Raw genomic sequence first — 20131 nt, 5'->3', positions numbered from 1 at the left:
TTTTTCATTTTAATAAGTCATTCTATAAAAATCAAAATTACAGACTTTACACCATTTACTAAAAGTTTTCCGTGAAAATAAACTAAAGTAATAATGTTATTAATTTGTCAACTAACATAATATTTGTCTATTTACTCCATAATCATCCGTAGTTTAATCCGGTGAGATTTTTAATTAGCGACTGAATATGAAACAAGTTTATAACATCTTGTTTGCCTTAATTGGCCGAGGTAAATTTTTGGTGAAACTAGTCAAAATAAAATGATGGGAAACAGTGGAAGATTTCGGAACATTTCACAGTTGTAACAAACGATTATTGTCGGAAGATCATTCTCAGACAGTCATGTACTGCGAACGTGTCGACCGCGTTCCTGTTAATCTGCGAAGTTATTTCCGGAACTCCGTTGCAATTCCGCGTTACGTTCGGAAACTCTGAAAATAAATTATATCGTTTAGAACGTGCAATCGGCGCTACAAGTTTCCCAACTGACGTCCAACAATGAAGGATTACACAATAAATTACACCGGCGAGTATAAATCATGATTCAATCGAAACGATGTAGTCGATAAATTCTAGAGATACTTATAGAATTACAAAAATGTTAAAACTTTGTATAATTCTTTAGATATTGTTGCTTTGTAAAATTTTCTTGGTATTATCATTTTGCACAATAATTTAAATATTATTGGCATGTAAAATTTGTTTAATATCATCGCTTCGCAGAATATTTTAAATATTATTCTTTTGTAAGAAATGTTATATAAAATTGCTTTACAAATCTTTTTTAAGTAATATCGTTTTGTCAAATTGTCTTAGCACTATTGTTTCGTACGATATTTTAAATATTATTTCTTTGTAAAATTCTGTTTCGTAAAATATCTTAAATATTATTGCTATGTAAAAAAGGTCTGAATGACATTGTTTTGCAAATTTTTATAAACAATATTGCTTTCAAAACATTCCTAACATTATCGTTTCATAAAATATTGTAAACATCATTTCTTCGAAAAATTTTGTTAGTTGTTCTCGTTAGTATCTAATTTTTGTTAGTTGCTTCGTAAACTATTTTAAATATCATCAACCTCTAAAACTTTAAATACAATAAGAAAACTATAAAATTTGAACGTCGCTCCGAAAATACGAACGCAACATAACCTCATAAACGGTACCCGGTAAGCAAATATTTCTTCCGCCATGCCTTTTCATTTAACCAAGAGATCGCAACACGGCTGACTGGTTAAACAACGCGGCCACCGCCGCGACTAAAGGGTATTTCATTTTCACCGTGAACTGAAAAAGAATGAATACCGCGATACTAGTAAATATTACACGGCGCGCCTTGCCGCGGAAATGGAACAGTTTCGACAGGCGGGGGTCCTATGTAAAAAAAAAAAGAAACGCGCGGGGACACATTAAATTCCAATAATGTCCGCGCGACGGACGGGAAAAGGATACTCACGGCCCGTGCCCGCAGATTTCGCAGTCATCAATCGAAGGAAAAATTCGACAAGCGGTGGAAACTGTCCCGATGGAAACCGGGGGCGTCCAACCGGGCGAGAGAGAAAAAAAAAAGTGGCCGTCATAGGCGCGGCGCGGACGTGTCAAAAAAACTGAAACTCGCCGGTGGCGGCTACCCCCGTGCGAATTCCCGAAAGTCAATTTTCATTAGGGCCGGAATTGGGCTCGTTGCTCGGCGGCCGAAACCGGCTCGAATAGGACAAACGAGGGAGATAGAGCGCGGGGTAAACTGTTCGGCGACGAGAATGGGTGGGGGGTCGAGAGGGGATCGAGGGGGGGGGGGGGGGAAAGGAGGGGCAGAGAGACGGGGGGAGGGGAGAAAAAGAGAGGGAAAGAGAAAAGAAGAGGGAGAGGTAGGTAAAAGTAGAACAGAGAGGAAAAGAGAGAGAGAGAGAGAGAGAGAGAGAGAGAGAAGGAGAGGAAAACAGCGAAATAGAGAGAAATAGAGAGAAAATAAGAAACAAAGAGGAAGAGAGAAAAGAATGGAGATAGAAATGGAGAAACAGGGAAAAACAGAGAAATACAGAGAAAAAGAAACGAAGAGAGACACGGACACCGAAGAAAGACAAGAACAACGAAGAGAGATAAGAACAACGAAGAGAGATAAGAACAACAAAGACAGATAAGAATAACGAAGAGAGAGAGAGAGAGAGAGAGAGAGAGAGAGAGAGAGAGAGAGAGAGAGAAAAGGAGTATAAGAGTGAGAGCGAGGGAGAAAAACCGAAGGGGTAGAGGTAGATAACAGTAGGGTGACAGAGAATCGAAGGGCGAGTGAAAGAGAACCAATATAGAGAGACAGAAAGAAAAAGAGAGAGAACTGAGAAGAGAAAGAAAACCAAAGAGACACAGAGAGAGAGAGAGATAGAGAATGAAAAATAGCTAAAGAGAGACAGAAAAACACAGGGAGAAAGGAGCGGAGAGAGGAAAATATAGACAGGGAAAGAAAGAATGCCTTGAAAGAAAGCAAAAAGGAAAAAAAGAAAGAAAAGAGAAGAAGAAAAAAATGAACGCTGAAAAGAGCAAGAGAGAAAAATAGAAAAGAAAAAGTTGAAGAAAGAAAAACAGAGAGGAAGAGTCGAACAAAAGGGAGAAATAGAAAGATAGAAAATCAAACGGAGAGAGCGAGAAAGAGAGAGCGAGAGAGAGAGAGAGAGAGAGAGAGAGAGAGAGAGAGAGAGAGAGAGAGAGAGAGAGAGAGAGGAGGGCGTAGACGAAGCATGCCAAGTCGCGTGAACCCGAATCATAAGTTTGAACGGTGTGCCGTTGTACGCCGGCGAACGGAGTTAATTAAATTCGCTCGATTAATTAGGCTATTTGTCAGCCACGCCGTCGATTTTGGGGTCGTCCGTACCAGCGGAGAGACTAATGATAGTCCGCTCGCACGTCCTCCGAATGGATGACTATCCGATACTCGGCAAATTATTAAACTCTGCGGACTCGAGGGGGCTAAAAACTCTCTCTCCTTCGCTCTCCGAGAGAAATGCCGATGGAATTTCGAAACTCCGTAACCCCCGCGTCTGGACAGTTTTCACTGTTTTACGGTATACGGTACGGTTTGTTCGATCGTTGCTCGTTTACCGACGGTTTTTCCTCGGATTTTTAAACCTCCAAGTGGCGACCACCGTTTTAACCCACTTTCGTACTATCCACCCATGGCAATTTCACATACAGTTTTCACGCGTAGCGATGAAGCAATTTATACTATTCGTCGTTTTCTTAATTTTGATTAATTTGAGTGTTCGATAATTCTTTCTTTCTTTATTTATTAATGCTTTAAGACAGAGTTGTACAGAGTTGAGTCAATATCTATATTGTTCACGATAATTGTTCGAATGCACTGCTTTTAGTCGAATATTTTATTCGAATAATTCATTATTCTTCAGGAAATATTTTATCTACTTACTCGAATGATTTGAAAAATTCTTAATTCGAAATAAATTGATTATTTATGAAATAACACTGTATATTCTATCATTTTTATTCAAATCACTTATTTTCCGTATGAATTTTTGTACGAATAAATTTTTTAAAGAAATACCACAAATTAAATTTCAGAGGAAGAAATGCAACAAATTAACCCTTTGCACTCGGAACCATTTTAAGCTTAGATCCAAAATTGCTATTTTGACCAACTGTAGTATAGTACTTAGTATAATTTATGCATGGGAAATTGAGTCTTGTGACTCGCAAAACTGTTACGCTTTTAACAAAAGGGTCTTTAATAATGTCAACATTATTTTGTTAATTACATAACTTTAATGTTCATTGGCGCTTCAGAGGGTTAAAAACGTTGATGTATTATTGTCAATTTATCAAAGTCATTAAAATAAGACAAAATCACACCTGGCAATCGATGCAAACAATTTCTATTTTGTATACTAATTTACAGTTATAATAATTATTCTGTAAAGTGGTCAATACACCATCAAATAAAACTTTGCGCCGAATTTAACAAAATCTTGTTTCACTTTTTCCTAAAAAGGACGAAATTACTGTCTATATAACTTAATATCGTCTTTGTTGCATTACGTAATAAATGTACAAATGTAAGATAAATGTAAACCACGACCAATCGGATGAGCATACAGGAAGACATAAAATCAATAAAAACAAAAGGGAGAGTACCGCGGCTTTTCTCATTATAGTCATAAATAACAAATCGATATATCGGTGCACATCGGTGCAAGATACAAGAGGATCTCAAGTTTCCAACAGTTTTACAACTCTTTGTTGAATTTGACGTAATCGTGCGTTGATCTTACATGGCTTGGTATAATTTATGCCGCGGCTAATTAACTGTTTTCACGCAAACAATGCTGAACGGTAGAGAGAGAAAGAGATAGAGATATAGATAGATAGATAGATAGATAGATAGATAGAGAGAGAGAGAGAGAGAGAGAGAGAGAGAGAGAGAGAGAGAGAGAGAGAGAGAGAAGAAATTATATAGTTTGTAAAAAATATTTCGTTAAAATCCATTGAAATCAAATTCAATTCGAATTTCAATTTGGTTGAATCGAATGCACTTGCATTTCTCTTATCTTTAATTAAATTTGATTTGCAGTGATTTATGGTCTGATAATTTACAAAGGATTCGTGATATTTGATACCTGATGGCTGTCACGCATTTGCATTATTTATTTCAGTACTCATAACCTTACTTTATGCAGAATATTGTTGTTAGTTCCTTTTTGTATGTCAGAAAGTTATTGTTAAGTACATAACTATTATTAATTAAATATTATTAAATCAATTTTTATTTTTCGATTTTTTTACTACTTTACCAAGTCAATTTTTATTTTTAATTGGAATTTTGTTTTGTATTTAAGAATCCCAAAGTGTAAAATTTTGATTTATTAATATTAGAAGTAAATTAGGACAAAATTTTCTACCAATGTTGCTTAATTTAAAAATTCTGAAATTTTAGCCTCGATTATTGTATAAATACAGACTTTGACTATATTCAGACTTTGGAAAGTAATATATTATACTACTTGGTCCACTCATTAAATTACCTTTTTCTTATCAAGATAAATAATATTATACAGTATAAAAAAATCAAAAATATATTATTTTGCGATTTCACGTATATTCTTTCATTCGTTTCAAGCCCCGAAACGTCGTGAGAATATTTTAGCACGGCGCGGCGCGGCGCGGCTGTCGGCAAGTTTTTGGTATAGTAATTACGATCTGACAACGCTAAGAACTATTCAGTATAAATCTTAATTCCTGCGGAACGGGGGAGTTCACCGTGGCACGTAGAAAATTTCCTGTTACCGGAAGAACATAAAATTTAAAAACTCGTCGCCCGGAATGCTTCGCGTTTCAGAGAATCGCGGAATATCTCCGCGAGATGTTATTCTCGCGAGACACATCGCGAACGCGACCAAAACATGAATATTTATTATGTAAATAGTTCTGCCGGAAACATAAATATTCGAATAAATTTACGAAAGAGCTAGAAAATAATTTTAATAACATCCGCTGATTTTCTTCTTCGCGAATCTGCAGGAGATTCCTAGAAAATATTTGTAATTTAATAATTTCGTAAATATTTGTAATTTAATAATTTCGTAAATATTTGTAATTTAATAATTTCGTAAATATTTGTAATTTAATAATTTCGTAAATATTTGTAATTTAATAATTTCGTAAATATATCTAATTTAATAATTTCGTAAATATATCTAATTTAATAATTTCGTAAATATTTCTAATTCAATAATTTCACAAATATTTCTAATTTAAATAAATGTTAGGTTTTCAACATTAAAAGTATTATCACAGATAATTTTAATATACGAATCAAATTCGCTTCTAAAAGAAAAAAATTAAATACTAACAAAATTGAATTACATTTCACACGAAATTAAATATTTATATTTATTTCACTGCAAACAAAGTTACATTTAATTAGCTCTTTTATTTTCAAATTCAACATAGTTTCATCTTTATTTAAATAAAACTCCATGTAGAAGGTAAGAAAATTAATTCTACCTTCATGAATATTTCTAAATTCTTAAACACCATAAAATAAGAAAATAAGAGTTCCAACAGCTTCTCGCACCATATCCATAATCTACCACCATTTCAGCTAGCTACTGCGAGCCAAAATGATACGAAGTAGAAAGTGGACGTAAGTATCTGCATAAGTATCTCCATAAGCGGTTGTTATGGCGAAGACCACGAGAAGTTGTCCGCGTTATTAAGGGAGTTTTTAATAGGACGCCGTTGTTGACGAGCGGAAGTAGATAAAGAAGATTGCGATCAGCCTGCTAAATCGTTCGAAGAAAAATAAAAGCATGGTGTGTCGCCCGAACGAAGCAATCTATGGGCTGCATCAAGCTGGGAAGACAATGGCACCGGAGGCTTTGCCGTAAGCTGAAAGACTTAGGACTTGAGCCAACTGTTGCGGACCCTTGTGTCTACTAGTCCAGGCCAGGGGGATTCTATGTTATTCATGGTGGTACACTTTGACGATATGTTAATTATCACGGTCACCGATGAACCGTAGAAATTCAGGATCGATTCAACCGGTATTTCGATATCGAAAAGTGTCGACGAAAGCGGATTAATCCTTTGCACTCGAAGGAATTTTAATTGCAAATCTAAAATAATTTTACTTGCTTCTGGTATTTCCATTTTATGTAACAAAATTCATTCTATGCATAGGAAATTGAGTCTCGTGACTCATATAACAGTTGCACTTTCAATAACTTTTAAAATCGGAATTTTGGCGATATCTATCAAAATAATTTTCGAACGATATCTATCTATCAAAATAAAATCCGCCGTTCAGTTCTTGTAATTAACATACGAGCATTTGATGTCTCTTTGAACATATCTTTATTAAAAGTATCTCTTCACCTTTATTTAACTTGCATCATACTTTGTTTAACTTCACTTTCTATTAATTTATTTCTATATTAGCGAATATGTTTTTACAGAAGTCGATGAAAGTTTCATTAATTTCTAATGATATTTTATTAAATTTTGTTTTTACTTTATTAAAGAATATATACTGTAAATGAAGTCAATTTACAGTATTTCGACATTTTTTAATTGTATTTGAATGGCATTTCTATTAATTTTATTATTAATACATTACATTAAGAGGAATTAATGACGTGCATCATTTTATGCATACATTATATCATTTTTATAATTAACATAAAAATCTATTTTTTATCACTTCAATTGTCGAAGTTTAAAAATTCATTTCTAACCTAACCTATTATATCTCCTTAATCTTATTGGAATCCGTAAAATGTAACAATATTAAATAAGTACTTAACGTTATATAACTTAACCTTTAGAATATAATTTTACTAAATAAAACACTTTAACATTCGTCATGTGCATAGTGCAGAAAATAATTGATTCTTGTTCTTTTAACCCCTCGTGCTATAATTCCTCTTTCACGCTATATTAATTAGCATTTATTCGTTCTTAATACTTTCTTTAATAGAACTACACAATTCCTAATTCTTGTATTGTCTTTATTTACTTTCGTGTCTGTACTTTGACAATAGAAGATTTCGATTTGAAATAAATTAATAAGATATATATTTAGTAGATCATGCATGAATTCATTATCACAAGTCCGACTTGTTATTATAGTGCAGGGGGTCAATCTAAATAAATTAAATTCTAATTTTTACGAGAAGTAATTTTAACCATATATGGTATAATTATATTGAAAAAATATATGATCTTCAACCAGTTATGTCAAGGTTATGTCAATATTCGTTATTATAGTGCAGGGGTTTCATTCTAAATAAATTAAATTCTAATTTTTACCAGAAGTAATTTTAACCATATCTGGTATAATTATATCGAAGAAATATATTATCTTCAACCAGTTATGTTGTTTTTATATAGACTGTATCATTTCTATAGATAGTGTCAAGAAATGCCGAAAAATTGTGTATGCTGGTGCAACAAATTACCAGACGAATATATGTTAATCTTATGAAATTCTTGACACAGCAGAACTGATGTAGCATAGCAACTGTTAATCACAACGAACAATTTTCACACAAATAACATTCATCCTAAAATCACCTTATTTCGCCCAAGGCCGCAGCACGTCCTCCAACCAAAAACAATAATTTCTGAAGCAACGCGAGAGCATGATTTTTCGAAATCGCGGTCGCGAAATTCTTTCGAGCTAAACGCACTCGCCGATCATTAGCAGAACCATGCCGGTGTCAGTGAATAATCGCCGAGAGTTGCGAAAGAATCGGACGGCGTGCCGTTTCTTCCCGAGCTCGCGCTTTATTATGTGCTCAGAAAACCTCTGATTAGGAATAACAGCGATCCCCCCCCTCACCTCGCCGTAAGTACTTCGAGAGGTCTGTATTTCAACGGGAATTGTCATTAAGAGAAACGATTATGAATGATCCAACATTAAAGCCGCGTAACAGTTCAATTCATTTCCGAAGCTAACGACTGAAGAGGTCCGGGGGAACGCGCTCGCCCAGAACCCTTTAGCCGCTCTCACGACGGTAGTTAGCTACATTAGAAGGAATGACTATGAGTGACATATATGTGTTTGTGTTCACGGTAAATTGCCTAGGTAAGGTTCTAACTGCGCCCATTAAAGTCCGTTGGAAACTCTCGGATGCTTACCGCACCTTAAACTTCGTCCGTGAATATTGAAATGTCGTTCGTAGCCTTAGAGTAACTGTAATTAACGGGACCCGCCCTTCGAATTACGGAAAAAACTAGGTCGGCTACGGAGATTAATTGCCTAGGCAGGAAAGACATGAAATACTTTTTGCTATGTAACCGATTATTGTACTTGAGCCATCGACGACGAGGTTGGTTCTTCTGTTACTAAACAATTGCGATATACATCGTTCATTGTTAAATTGTGTCACAATTCAGGGGCATGATAAATTGTAAAAGAGTTGGGGATAATTGCAATCGAGTTATGCAAAAAATTATAATTGTAAAATAATTTAATTTGATTGAATTACGTTACGATGCAATTCGTAATTACAGTTTGAATGCAATTATAAAATACTGAGTAATTAAATTATATTAATTACTAAGTAAGACATAACTGAGTTAGGACTATGTTTTATGATGTAATTAAAATATAATTACTGTTTAAACAATAATAAATCAATTGGTGATACACAAAGAAAAGACGTAGAAGAAATGAAAAATAAGTGAAGAAAAAAGATAAGTAAAAATGTATCTGACTTCTTTAATAGCTCTGCGCTCTAATTTGAAAAACTGTATTTTTATTACAATTATGATTAATATAATTAGTAAAATAATAAACTCACAAGTTGAAATTATCTAATAGAGTTACAATGTAAGTGAATTCTTATGTAATTGAAATACGATTTAATTAAATTTGGGAAATGATTCACAATTGAATTAGCAGAACTGTTTTGCTATACGAGGTTAACTAGTGTAAAGGTTATGAGATTATTAACAATTACGATATTATTAACAATATAACTTTGACATAACCTTAACAATTATAGATTTTTAACGGATTTACTTTAGTAGATATAAAGAATAAAGTATGAGATTTTATATAGATTTATCATATCCATTGGAAATTTTATTAACAATTTCACAGATTTCTAAAAATCTTTTCATTACATGATTTTAAATATTTATAAAAGAAATATGCATTCTGCAGACGATATATTATGTTAGAATGAAACATTGCCTAATTGAGTAAATAACTCGTAAACATTACATTATTATTGAACTCCAATTTCATAAAATAAATAATGCTCTCCATTTAATTCACCATCGTAACTAAATATCGTTTACCATTACGATAAATGATTAAATATCGATCCAAACCATAATTCCTTCACACAAATCCGTGATCCACCCGGCGTACTAATATACCCGGAGTCCACCATGAACAAGATTAAAATTTCAACCCCAGCTACGAGAAATAATGAATTTTTCTCCGTTGGCCCGTGTAACAAATGAGCTCGTCGACGATAAAGAAAGAAAATCGGCACCGTGAATGCGCGCTGCTAAAAACCAATCGAGAGGGCCCCCCCCCCCCCCCTCCCCCACTCTGCGATTCGAAACTTTGTTTCTCCGAGTTCATCCACGGGGGCCGGGGGCTCGAACTTGATTATGACGTAACTCCTAATATCCGGTAATCACTGGTTCGACATGACCCGAAAGACTGGAACAGTTCTCTAAGATCGATAGAACCGCGGCCGGCGCGGCGCGTTCCGGTTCGGGGCCGCCTTTGTTACGGGAAACTTCTATCTTTGTGTCGGTGGCTCGCAGGAATTACTTTTATGCGCATCGTCCTAGGGGCGTCAGCAACTCTCCTCCTCGAGTTTTCGTTCCAGGGACTTCTGTTTCAAAACTATGATTGATCGTTCCGGTGTGTCCGGCTAGACTTCCACCGGCTACGACTCGTTTCGTTTTTTTTTTCTCTTGGAATTATTTAAACCGGGCCGTTTTTCAATTATCGAATTTTCTTTAGCGAATAGGGATCGCAACTGCTCGAAAACGAACTATTGTGTAAAATAATAATTGTATCGGTTGCAAGAAATTCAGATTAAAATCAATTCTTTCTGTAATCATTTGAATAGATTAAAAATCATTATTATTGCCATGGAGATAATATTAGCAATTATTTATGAGCTTTATGCATCAATTGTAGACTCTGAATTAAGGTTTTATTTGCATATAATAATTAAATCATTTAATACAAAAATTATTTAGATAATTGCACGAATAATCTGTTTATCAGTTATTATATGAAAATTAAATATCAGTTTTTATTAAAAGCAAATAATAAGTAATTTTTCATAGAAGAATATACAATTAACTCTGCTGTATTAAATACTATATTAATAAATTATGAATAGACCGCGGTTGTTTGCTTGCAAAACGCCAAGGTTATGTTATTATAGGGTTAGGTTATGTTGTATTAACTCACTATGATAATTGTATTATTAGTTATATTTATTTAGTTATTATTAGTTATATTAGCTATATTAAATCTTTGTTGAGTCATGAACAATTATGAATTAAGTCATGAGTATAATAATTGGTTAAGCAGTATATTAATTACATAATATAATGAAATACTCATTTAAAATACTCAATTAATAAAAATAATAAATTTTTAATAAATTACTCAAATAATAAAATACTCAATTACAAAATATAATAAAATACTCAGAATCTTTCTTCATAATAAATACAACTTTCGAGCAAACTGATTTACAAAACTGATTTACAAAACTGATTTTGTTCCTTACATTTGCACGCGGTGCTAAAGTTATAAGCCAGCGGTGTTAACGCTTTCCTTCGCAGCTGTAAATGAACCGCAAGCGGTAGTCGATAAAATTGAACGGCTCGGCGATTTGTATTAACTTGTAAGTGGGAATAAAGACAAGTAGTAGTACATACCCGGTTAAATGTTAATGTATTATATCGATCCGGGGGAACGCTTTTAGTTTCACGTTTTATGAGTTAATAGAACTCGCTAAAAGGCGTTAAAGGCATCGATAAGGATATCTTTCGACAAACATATGCCTAATGGAGGGTCGTAGCAAGGAAATTGATAAGGGTGTATCGGGAGGATAGGAACGGAATGGTGTTGATAAAGAGAGGGTTCGAAAATTACGAACGGTAAAAGGAACCATTTGGTGAGCGCCTCGATATAACGCGCAATCGTTCCATCTACGCCTCATCATCCGTTATCAACTTGTTCTTAAATGTAGTTTACGAAACGTGTAACAATTTTTATGTAATATATATTAAATTAATACGTTGTAATATAGTACAGAAATATTAATAACGCAGAAACAAAATTCATTGAAAACTTTAAAAAATTAATACTGATTTCAAAATTGCCACGATTTCTATTTCGTAATTAATTAACAATATTTTATGAACTTTTTATATGGCGACTTTGTGCTATTTAGATATTATTGAAGATTACAAAAGTTATTTTATTTTGAACTTGAAATACAATATCATGGTTGGTTACATTATTTCAATAAAATCGTCAAAAGTTTGAAAACTGCTTGTATTTTATTTTATTCTATTTTAAATAAAATAAGTAGAAATAGAGCTCCGATTTAATAGAAATTAATAATGTTTTATAATAAATATTATAATAATATTTGCTTTTATCAGGTAAATAGATCAAACCATAGGAAGATTATAGTAAATGTAAAATAGAAGTCATAATAAAATAAATTTTGTTCAATGTCTGGTTTATCAATTTTACTACAATATAAAATATATGATTTTAACAAGAATTTATTTTTAATAAATGAGTCATCCAAGAGAATAATTTCTTACATTTAAAATTGAAGGAAAAGCAATTAAAAACCCATTCAATTATTATCCGTCATTAAAATGACAGTATCACGCTTTACTAAATACCAATCTTATTAAAATCTTTCAAAGTGTATAACAACCGACATTTTCGAGGATATTCTATTATTAAAATAATATCTTGAGCCATTTGATTAGAGATAATGGAGTATATTACTTAATGTTCAGTCACGCGAGGTAAATTCGTTTCATTAAAAGCTTCTCATTGAAGCGGTATAATAGTACGGTGCCGTGTAACAGTGTGTACGTGTTACAATATAATTTACTATATTTTGTGGTTCAATTACCAGCCACAATTTCCATGAAATTTAACGAAGAAATTATTGCTACGGAGCTAATAACAATGATCTTCCAATCAGTTTATCGGCTCGAAATTATGGGCGCCGTGAAAACGTGTATTATTATTGAATTACAAAACTTCCATGCATTTAAGATATTTCTGCACGTTATTGCGCATATATTTAATGGCCGTGCATTTTGACAACACGTTTACTTTGTTGCTACAGGAATGAAATTTTCTACTGGATGAAATAATCTATTTTTTATTCTAATTCACGAAAGTAGTATGATAGAATAATTTGAAGTAATGTTTGAGCGATGGGAACATCAAGGGGAATATCGGATCGATAAATAATAAATAATAATAGTGAACGAAGAATAATCATAGAGAATAATAACAGAGAAAAATAATAATACAGTAATAGTAACAAGGAAATATTAATAAATTAAGAAAAGAAGGTCGAAAATACAATCGTTTCTTCGATTATTCAATTCTATAGAAGTAAAATTACGTATTTCACTAAAAAGTATACAATAGTTATAAGCCATATTATTTAAAATCATATAATAATTGATAAGAAATAAGAAAAGTGCAAACATTGATGTGCACAATTCAATTTTGGCTCTAATAATGATTTCGATATATCTCTTATTTTCCAGCAGAAAAACGCGTACATAATAATTATTTTAGTAATCAGAGCTTCAATTTGTTCGAAGTATTAGTTACATTGTTCAAGTAAAATCTTATTGAAAGAATTTATTGAAAATATTATCCCAATACAATTTCAGTCGTAATATTAGTCGAATGAAATTTTATTCAAGGATTTTATTTGATATATCATTCGCTGTATTTAGTATATTTCCAATATAGCTTTACAATTTAGTATATTTCCAATACAATTTTACTCAACGAATTTATTCGCTATATAATAAAATATTATTCCAAGAACTAATTCGAAATATTATTCAAATATAATTTTAACCGTAATATTACTCGACTGAAATTCTATTAAAAGAATTTAGTCGATATATAATCTGAATACATTTTTATTCGACTAATTTATTTGATATATTATCCGAATAAAATATTACTCGAAGAACTAGTTCAAATATAATATTATTTGAATATAATGTCATTCGTAATATTGCTCGACTAAAATTCTATTAAAAGAATTTAGTCGATGTATAAACCGAATACATTTTTAATCGACGAATTTATTCGATATAATATTCGAATAAAATTCCAGTCAAAGAATTTATTTTATAAATTATCCGAATAGAATTCTATTCAAAGAACCTATTCTATAAATTATCCGAATAGAATTCTATTCAAAGAATGTATTCTATAAATTATCCGAATAAAATTCTTCGAATAAAGTCTAATTCGAAGAATCTATTCCAAAAAGATATATGTAGTTCCAAAGATGCGAAACTCTAGATCCAAGTAATTAGATATAAGGGAAAGTTATGTCAAGGTTATGTCAAGGCGTCAGGCGAAAAAATTTTTGCACGAAGCGCGTACGAGAAAGTATTAACCCTTTGCACTCGGTTGTCCCCTCTCAGGGGACATCGTAATTCTAGTATATGACTAAACATTAAAGTTTATTAGCGATTTGCAACTATTTCGCGACGTCTACAAATTCATATAAATCGAATATTATCATAACAATATTATATATACATATATATCGTATACTATAGTATAATAATATAAATGTTTATAAGCGCTGGTAGGTAACATCCATGATGGTGCAACATCCAGGAGTGCAAAAGGTTAACACTAAAATGTTAACGACAGACAGAATTTTCCCTTACTATCCAATACATACTAAGCAAATAGCCGCGGCAGATCCGCCGAGCGGCGCGCGTCCTGCCCGGTCATCGAGGTCTCCGAAGATAGTGAGCGCGGTGGCAGGACGCCACCGGAGTCGTTCCCGAATAGCAGACCGGTATCGTTCCGTCTAATATTCGTGGTATCGCGTCGGAACAGTTCCAGGTGGTCGGCACGCATATCCCGACAGATGAACGGGAAGCGTTACACGATAGAACGAAAACACTTTCATGGATAACCGAGCGCCGCGATAAAGCCGGGGCTGGGACGGGTCTCCCCGGCCGGTTCGAGGAAACGAAGCCTCGTGGATCGAAGAGAGGCCGACACGGCAATAAACAATTACTTAAGGCACTGTTACGCGCGGCACACCCACGCATTAGTCGAAGTAGAATGCCGCACCCATCCGTGATCGCGGCCCCGTGGGCTTGGTTCTCTCCATTAGTATACACACACGTAGAGCCGTTGCCGTCGCTGCTGACAGCCTTCTTCCCATGCCCTTCGTCCGTGGCGCGAGCAAAACGTTGATTCGATCGGATCGGTACGGATCCGTGTGTACGGTCGAATCGGACGATGACGTACCGAGTCATTTTTCAAGCCGACCGGGTAATGGTCTTTCGTCGGTTTTTAGCGGTAATTGAATGGCCGGCGCGGGACCGGTGTTTTATGACGATCGCAGTGTGTTCAGCGGTCTGACGTTCACGACTTGTCTCCGCGTAACAGCCGGTTTGCTAAAGTGATTAACTTCGTGAAACCAGTACGGCTGGGGATTAATGAATAGACTGGGAATTAAGCATTTTTTTAGACGGTCGGGAGCCGCGTGGAAATGGATTCCTTGGAAATTAGTACTGGGTGGGTCAGGAGGAGCGACGGGGTTGAAATAGTTAACGTTGATCGGTGTTCGTTAACGTTGAAATAGTTAACCATTTGCGTTACGAGTTATTTCTCACTGCATTTAGTAGCACTTATTTGTCCTTAATGTTTTCCTTAATAGGACTAGGTAATTTTTATTTCTTCTATTGTCTTCATTCAGTTTTGTTTCTAGACTTTAATCGTAGAAGAATTCAATTTTATTTGGATTTGAAATAAATTAATGATATTCATATTGAGTAGATCTTGCGTGGAACCTTTATCACGAGTCGGACTCGTTATTATAGTGCAAGAAGTTATACTGCAAAGATAACACTTTGATTATTGTTCTATAATGTTGAAATAATTAACGTCGATCGTTGTTCGTTAATATAGTCGACGGATCGTGAATCTTTATGCGAAATAAACATTTTCTTTATCAATTGTAGGCAATAAGATCCAAATTTAAAAATGGTATAACTTTTTTGAAACTGTACTAATTGATCTAGATTTTTCTGAAAATTTTACTATTACTTGGAATAAACAAACTTTTGTTTTTGTCACTTTCTTTATCTTCTGTAATGAAGATTTAAAAAATGCATTTAGTAATTATTACTTCTTGGTAATTTATATGCATGCTGGAAATTTTATCGAAATTGTTTGACCTTTACACGAGTTGTAAACAATTAATGATACCAAAATTCACGGTCTTTCAAGAATTTCAATTAAAACTGATCATTTTTATATATTTCAGTGGTTGACTATGCGCCAACCAATTTTAATTCAACCAAGTTAATTTTTATACATTTATACGTTTTCAATTAAATTTTCAACCGATTTTACCGAGAAGTATCAGAAACATTTTTTAAATTTTCATTATAGGCTCAGATAAAACAGTGACAAAACAACAATAATAGTAAAATTAAGAAAAGTATTTTAGTCATTGGACAGTAAACTAACCTCCAAACTATCATTCACAGTAAAATTCAAGTCATTTATACCAGCTTTAAATTAAATAAAGTTATGCCATTTTAAATGTGTTCACTGAATTTTGTTTCCCGCTATATAACCAATATTATCGCAATGGAACCGAATGTTTTATTTCCCACCATTAATCACGTTCTGCCCCGTCTGAGATTAGATACGAAAGACAATAAACCCACGCATTAAACGTGACACAATTGGCGCGTATCAACACAATACTCATTCAATACACTAAGTTTGCAAATTCACGGTAGGATAGCTCGACATACGCACACGTGCATATATATGTATATATACATATATACATACGCGTATAGACTCGTGATCATACAAACAGAAATCCATCCACACAAAAGCATCGATTTGAAACGCAAATGTATCAATGCCATCAAACAATGCACAGTAGCATACCTAAATGCAACTGTCGCCCGACGAAGTTTTTAAAGCTTGGCAGCGCACATTAGGTCGAATCGAGAAATTGATTGACATTTTGGAGAAAAATTTCTCTTTCTCTCTCTCTCTCTCTCTCTTTCTTTCTAATGTCATTTGATTAATACATATTACTTTATAACCCTTTATATTCAAACGACGACTCTGAGGCGAGGATAAAAATTGTTACATTACTTTCTAAAGAATTTTCACGTTATTAAATGTATTTGTATTTGATAAATTGTTAAATAAATTAATATATTGTCTATATATATTCAATTTTATATAATATTAAATAAAAATAATCATACCAAACGGAAATACTGTAAGTTCAAACAAATGTCTTTACTTTGCAATTGAAATAGCCGCGACTGCAAATGGTTAAATGTACACTCCCCTTTGAATAAAACTAAAAGGATTTTTAATTTAAACTTACTTAAATTGCATTTACTATTATTATTATTACTTTTAATATTGAAAATATTGGCCGACCCAATTTTGACACATTGATCGGATGAACCGCTACAAATATAAAAAGAACCTAATATTATAAATTTCAATATATATTTGTGCCTTAAAAAGAAAACAATAACGGCTACTAAGTTAATAAAAATTTCAATGAAAACAAACAGATAAAATTATTCGTTTTAAAAATAGTTTTCTCACGCGAAACAAATTGGTTCGTTTCCTCGATTTATTCTCCTTTTCTGCGAAATAATTCACGTTAAAAGAAGTTTTATTTCGATTTATAGGCATTCTGCGGAATGAAATGAACAAAATTTTCGTCTTATAGAGATTGTCGACGACTGTATATACTACCGTAGGTTCTTTTTCGAGTCATAAAATACAGAATGAATGAAACAGATGTTGACGGAATGTTTTTGCAGCTTCGAGTGATCTGAGATCATTATATAGGTTCCTCGAAGTCCTGCGTGGTCGAAAGGTAAAGCGTGAGCGATTGAGAGGAAAATAAGGAAAGAAAGAGAAAGAATGAGACAGACAGAGACGGAGTATGAAAGAGCGTGTGCAAGATAGAGAGAGAATGGTTAGATAATGAGAGAAAAGACGGTAAGGGTGAAAGGGCCGACGAAAAAGATCGAGGCGTTCGTGAGAGAATCTTCGCCTTGTAAAGTCGTGCGTTGTCGTAGTTTTCGTGGATATAGTCGTTGCATTGTCATTATTAAGAATTACTATTCTTCTACTATAGAATTACTATTCTACTATAGTCGTCATTGCATTGTCGTCGTTGTTATTGAATTATCGTTGTTGTTACTGCATTATCGCGGTTTTTGAAGTCGTAGGAGGTGGCTGCGTATTATTATTAATAAACTGTTACTAAGTTTCGTGGTGCTTCCAAACAATAATCCCTACACTATCACGCCTACAATCATGCCTACAATCATGTCTGAAATCCACATCATCATACAAATATCATCGCCGGTTCCGCGGAAGCAGATGTTTTTATTCTCGTCCCGGATCGACGCACCGCGGCGGCGGCGTCGTCGTCCGAAAAATACTCGCCGGCAAACATTATAATCCAGCACGCGTGTCGTCGGGATCAAGCAACAACTCGAAATGCGAAAGTAGTTTTCCGGCGTTTGCGCAGCTCGTTACCCGCCGCTTACACGTTCATTTACCAGCGTAAACATACACACACGCGCGCGCGCGGGGAGAGGGGTGGGTGCGTGTGCACGCTTTATTCCCCCCGCCCCCTCCCTTCCTCCCTCCTGCCCCGCCGGCAATCGCTACGAGTCACGTAGATCACGTGTTTACCGTGGGCACACCGGCCTGCCGGGTAATTAGCTGATACGCCTCCTAATTGTTTTACCTGTCAATGGGTACGGGCGACCAGCCTTAAACCCCCCACCCCCTCCTCCTCCCCTCCCGTGACGATAATACTAATCGGGCCAACAAAAGCGGCAAGGAGTGGTCTGGCCGAGTCCCGGTAAAAATGAAGATCGATAACGCCGGCCACGTGAAACCCAGTCCCCCCTGAGCGAACCTATAGCCACCCGACAGACGTTCCACGTTGCGCAATCTAATGCGAGGATAATATGCGGATCGATAATTACGTAAAACCGCTATTATTCGGATCTACGCCGGGCATTAGACGCGACGCGGAGCGCGCCCGCGCAGGACGTTTCGGATAATGGGGCGCGCGTGGATACGGTAGCTCGCGTTGAACACTCGGATACCATTTGAAAGGGAACTTTTGTTGATAACAGATGTATCTTTATCTTTTTGAAATAATAATTTGTATCGCTTTTGAGATATTACAGAGACTGGATATTAATAAAATTGAAAATTTTATTGGATCGTAGTAGTAAGAATGTAGTATATTATGTGCAACAAATAAATGCATTGTTGTATTCGTAGTACACTGCAAGACGAAATTATAAGGCATCACGTTTATTTGTTACAAAGTAACCAATATTTTAAACAATTCAGTGATCTTATTTAATTTTGTATAGCTGCTTTACTTTTATAAATTGAGTAAGTAAAATTAGGAATTTAAAGTAAAATACTATTTTACTTTAAATTAAATTGATATTCTAACAATTGCAAGAATTTTATATCATTTTTTATATTTTCTTTAGTGTCGTGAATCGTGTCTTTTAATTTTGTCCAACTAGAATTGTACTATTTCAGTTTTAATTACATTAATATTCTAAGAATTGTAATAATTGTGTTTCATTTTCTATATTTATTTTAGTTTCATAAAACGTGTCTTATAATATTATTGAAGTAGAATTACGATTTTAATGAAATTAATGCTCTAATAGTGTAATAATTTCATTTAATATTCTATATTTTTTTTACTGTTATAAATAGTGTTTTACAACATTGTTTAAGTAAAATTGTGCCATTTTACTTTGCATTAGATTAATATACTAAAAATTGTAACAATCTTATTTAACATTCTGCATTTTTCTTTAGTAACATGAAAATGTAATCATTTTATAAAATATTCTATATTTTCTCTAGTTTCATAAATAGCGTTCTATAATATTTTCCAACTAGAATTGTATTATCTGGATTTAAATTAAACATTACTGAAACAAACTATTTCGCTTTACATTAAATGTATTTTAATAGATATATTATATTATATTTCTGCGTTAATCATTTCCTAGATATCTTATAATTTTGTTCACCAGTGTACGAGGATTATTTAACGCATTTACCATCGTGTCAGTCGCTGGTGACAGACGCAGGACCGTCCAAACAGCCTGCGTTGGTCACCTGTAACCGATATGTAACGCGTAATTACTTACGTTTATATGATTACAAACAATTCTAATGATAATAACAATACACGAGATATTAAATTTAACTATCTTATAGCCTGAACATAAAATTTGTCTTTATGTTCCTAGTTTAAAGATTTATCTTTA

Source organism: Augochlora pura, chromosome 3 (genome assembly GCF_028453695.1).
Source record: "Augochlora pura isolate Apur16 chromosome 3, APUR_v2.2.1, whole genome shotgun sequence".
In the NCBI taxonomy this organism is placed as follows: domain Eukaryota; kingdom Metazoa; phylum Arthropoda; class Insecta; order Hymenoptera; family Halictidae; genus Augochlora; species Augochlora pura.
The sequence above is the reverse complement of the archived record's forward strand: the minus strand, read 5'-3'. Positions refer to the sequence as shown.